Here is a 5,180-nt window from a genome sequence, read left to right as displayed (position 1 = left end):
CCCGCCGCGCCGCGCGCGTCCTCTGCCGCGCCGCCCGGCGCCCGGCCTCCCGCCGCCCGAGGCGCGCGCCTCCGCCCGGCCGCCGCCTTCGCCGGCCTCGCCCCAGGCTCGCCGGAGCTGCGTCCCTCCCGGCACCCGAGCCGCCGCCCCGCCTCCGGTGCTCGGATCCGGCCGGGATTCGCCGGATCCGGAGCCCCCGACCTTGCCCGCCGTCGTCCCGGCCATCTCCGTCGCCGGATCCGCCCCGTCCCGCCCCGGATCCGCCCGTCTCCTTCGTCTCCGGCGAAGATCCGGCGAGATCCGCCTCGCCTCGAAGTCCGTGCAAGCTGTGAGGTTGACCCCGGAATCTGCTGAGTCCCGAGATAGTCATATTAGCATGCCATGTTCATTACATTTTATCTCTATATCCGTAGCTCTGTTTCGTGCATACAATATGTCAAATTGTTCGGCTCGATGAGTACTTCATTTCATTCCATTGCCTCATTTTCATTGGAGCTCATCTTTATGCCCGAAATGCTGTTGGAAGAGTGCATGTTGATGTTAATCTGCTGAAACTGTTATAACTTGCTCATTTATCATTTTTGCCATGTTTGATGTGTGCATCCTATGAGGTTGATGTCTTCATGTGTTTTGATCTATGCCATGTGATATTTCCAGGGGTGTATGCCATTTATTTTTGTGATCAATGTGGTGACTCGCACAAGCATGCAAACTAGGCTTCGTGATATTGCTGATTTTAGCCCCTGTTCTGCTATTATTTTGATGCCATGTAAACTTGATGCTACAGAGAGATCCATGCATATTTAGAGATACTTCAGTAAGGGTGTTTTGAACATATGGTTATTGTATATCCATTCATGCCCTTGTTTGCAATTGTGGAGTAGTCTAGCATGTCATTTGAGTGCTCTACTTTCGCTTCAAAATGTTTCCTGGCAGATTGTTTACATGTTATTCAATATGGCCGAGCTTGCTATAGTTGATCCTTGCATGCTATGGACTTGTTCTTGCCTTGGTTTGTTTCACAAACATGTCTTCTTGATGATGCTATGCTTATCTTGTCATGCAATGACTTGTGGTGAGTGAATCGAGCTTGTTTAGTAGTGTACTTGCTGTTGCTGTTTTCCTGACAGATTCTGTTATATTTTGTTGCTATGTTAACATGTTGCTACTAGTCATTCTATGCATAATATGGAGATGTTCTATAAACATGTTTTGATATACATGTTATGCCCTATCCATTCATGCCCCTGGTAGCATTTATAGCTTGCTGTAGATTGTTCATATCTTGCTCCAAAGTTGCTTGATAATGTTGCTATCAGCCTATTAACATTAAGTTCAATGTTTCCATGATTGTTTTCTAGTGATCCATGCACCCTATGACCTTGCTCTTGCCATGCTTAATTTCACAAACATGCCATCTTACTGTTGGTTGCCTTGCCATGCCATGTATTGCTCTGTGGTGAGTGGTACAAGCTCACCAACATGCCTACTTATTGTTGTTTCTGCCATGTTTGAATCTGTAATATAAATTGCCATGTTTACATGGGTGCCATCATATTTGCTGATCCTTTTTGGCTCATGGTCAGTAAGGGACTTTTGATTTATGCAATTAGTAGATTCATGCCATGCCTTTGTTTGCCTTGATAAGTTCCCGTAACATGTTGTTTCACAGCTCTAAACATTGCAACCTGATGTTATTTCTGCAAAGTCGGAAACTGTTATTATTTGCAATCTTACTATGTCTGTTTGAGCATGTTCTAGTGATTTCTGGAGATAGCTCAGTGTTCATGCTTTGTTATGCTTTACTAGTACTTCATGATCATGCCTTTGGTTATTATGTTGAGATGCTGTAGCATATTGTTTTGATGCTTGTAAGATGCCTAGTTGCTGTTATGGACAGATTGTTGTTATGACGTATAGTGTGTGTGTGTTGCACCGTTGCTCCGTTTTGAGCGTGCTCTATATGAAACTTGCTTGATTTTGCATGTAGTTTCATATTACCATGTTGCATCCTTGTTTTGGTGTGTTTGCTTGATGTTTGGGTGCATTTTGCACCAATGCCATGTTTAACTTGTTTTGCTCATATCTTCTAGGCCGTAGCTCCGAATCTAATGAACTTTATATGTAATTTGACTAGAATCTCATGTAGATCGTCGTGGTGCATGTTAACTTGCTGTTAAACAACTTGAACATAATGTTTATTCAGATCTGGACCAATTTCGAAATATGCATATGAGGACTTACCGGAATTGTTATATGTTGTTGCCGGCCTCATTTAAACTTGCTTTGATGTGTTGTTCTTGTTTGCATCATCTCTTGCCATGAGTAGCTTCATGTAGCCTTGTCATGCATCATGCTTGTTGTGCATCATGTCTTGTCCATGTGTGGTGTGTTTACCATGTTGTGTGCTTCTTCTTGTTAGTTCCTGTTTCGTTGCGATCGTGAGGATTCGTTCGTCTACGGTTGGTTTGGCTTCATCCGTTCGTCTTCTTCATGGACTCGTTCTTCTTCCTTGCGGGATTTCAGGCATGATGACCGCTACCCTGGATCTCACTACTATCATTGCTATGCTAGTTGTTTCGTTCGATCGCTATGCTGCGCCACCTATCACTTGTTCTTCAAGCCTCCCAAATTGCCATGAACCTCTAACTTTTTACACCCTTCCTAGCAAACCGTTGTTTGGCTATGTTACCGCTTTGCTCAGCCTCTCTTATAGCGTTGCTAGTTGCAGGTGAAGTTGAAGATTGCTCCATGGTGGACAGGGTTATGTTGGGATATCACAATATCTCCTATATTATTAATGCATCTATATACTTGGTAAAGGGTGGAAGGCTCAGCCTTATGCCTGGTGTTTTGTTCCACTCTTGCCACCCTAGTTTCCGTCATACCGGTGTTATGTTCCCGGATTTTGCGTTCCTAACGCGGTCGGGTGATTTATGGGACCCCCCTGACAGTTCGCTTTGAATAAAACTTGTCCAGCAAGGCCCAACCTTGGTTTTACCATTTTCCTCACCACCACCTATACCCTTCCCTTGGGTCGGCCAACCCGAGGGTCATCTTTATTTTAGCCCCCCCGGGCCAATGCTTGTCTAAGTGTTGGTCCAAACCGAGCGATGTTCGGCGCCCCCTGGGCAACCAGGGTCTATGCCAACCCGACGTCTGGCTCATCCGGTGTGCCCTGAGAACGAGATATGTGCAGCTCCTATCGGGATTGTCGGCACATCGGGCGGCTTTGCTGGTCTTGTTTTACCATTGTCGAAATGTCTTGTAAACCGGGATTCCGAAACTGATCGGGTCTTCCTGGGAGAAGGTCTATTCCTTCGTTGATCCCGAGAGCTTGTCATGGGCTAAGTTGGGACACCCCTGCAGGGTATAAACTTTCGAGAGCCGTGCCCGCGGTTATGTGGCAGATGGGAATTTGTTAATGTCCGGTTGTAGATAACTTGACACCAGATCCGAATTAAAATGCATCAACCGCGTGTGTAGCCGTGATGGTCTCTTCTCGGCGGAGTCCGAGAAGTGAACACGGTCTTTGGGTTATGTTTGACGTAAGTAGGAGTTCAGGATCACCTCTTGATCATTGCTAGCTTCACGACCGTTCTGCTTGTTCTCTTCTCGCTCTTATTTGCGTTGGTTAGCCACCATACTTGCTTAGTCGCTGCTGCAACCTCACCACTTTACCCCTTCCTTTCCCATTAAGCTTTGCTAGTCTTGATACCCATGGTAATGGGATTGCCGAGTCCTCGTGGCTCACAGATTACTACAAAAACACTTGCAGGTACAGGTTACACGATGTTCATGACGCGAGAGCGATGTTTGCTTGTTTGGAGTTCTTCTTCTGCTTCTTCTTCGATCAGGGGATAGGTTCCAGGTCGGCAGCCTGGGCTAGCAGGGTGGATGTCGTTTGAGCTTCTGTTTGTGTTTCATCCGTAGTTGGATGTTGATCTCATGTATGTTGTATTGATGTATTCGTGTGGCATTGTATGCCTCTTGTATGTATCCCCATCTATTATGTAATGTTGATGTAATGATATCCACCTTGCAAAAGCGTCTTCAAGATGCGCTTCTATCCTTGGTGGAACCTTCGAGTTCCTTTAGGACAGGGTCACATCTTGGGCGTGACACCCTGGTACACTGTGCCATGTGCCTACCGCATCACAGCCCACCCCTAGGGTCAGCGCTGCACACGGCCTCCAGCATACTACAAACACCAGAAACTTCTTGCAACTCCGGGACAGAGATCAAGGTGATTAATAAGTCAAGAGAGTCAATTAAGGATCCCAATGTGTGGTAGTAACTGTTTTGGATCACAAACACAGAGCTCAGTTCCTAAGTATGGCTTCAATGAGACAACCACCATGTACTCCTACATAGCCTCTCATCGCTACCTTTACCAAATCATGTTCACACACCTAGCTCTCATCAGTAGGACATGTTCACCACCACTCCAATCCATCCCGGATGAATCATACCTGACACAACTCTAAGCATAGCAGGCATAACAAGCAGGCATGAATGAGTTGGCACATCATGGCTCAAACAACTCTTACTCATGCTAGTGGGGTTTCACTAATTACTGTGGCAAAGACAGGTCATGCAGAGGAATGGGTTCAACTACCGCAACATGGCTAATAGTTGAATCCTTGTTGTCCTAATGCAGTAAAAGAGAGTAGGGGCAAGAGAGTGGGATTGTATTGGAATGCTCAAAGGGGGTTTGCTTGCCTAGCACTTCTGAAGATAGCATTGTGTCCTCATATGTGTCATCGATCACATCATTGAAACAACGTCTACTGAGAGGGGGCAAACACCGGCATACAAGAGGGAACACAATCAATGCAATGTAACAATATGATGCATGATCATGACATGGCAATATGCTGTGATTTGAGCTAATGTAGCTAGCAACACTTTAAGTGAAGTTGGCTTGAACCCAAGGTTGAAATTCAAACTCCATGTAAGACATTTAAAATGCCATTTGTGCAAATTGTCATGTAAACTGGCTGTAAGTCGTTCCAACATGCATGAAAATGCCATAAACAGATTCTTTGAATTTTTCTGATAATTTTTCATATATAAATTATTTCATTTGGAGTTACGATTCTTTAGTTGTTGTTGTTGTTGTTGTTGTTGTTGTTGTTGTTGTTGTTGTTGTTGTTGTTGTTGTTGTTGTTGTTGTTGTT

The sequence above is a fragment of the Triticum dicoccoides genome, chromosome 1B (assembly GCF_002162155.2).
Source record: "Triticum dicoccoides isolate Atlit2015 ecotype Zavitan chromosome 1B, WEW_v2.0, whole genome shotgun sequence".
Classification (NCBI taxonomy): Eukaryota; Viridiplantae; Streptophyta; class Magnoliopsida; order Poales; family Poaceae; genus Triticum; species Triticum dicoccoides.
This window is presented reverse-complemented; position numbering follows the sequence as displayed.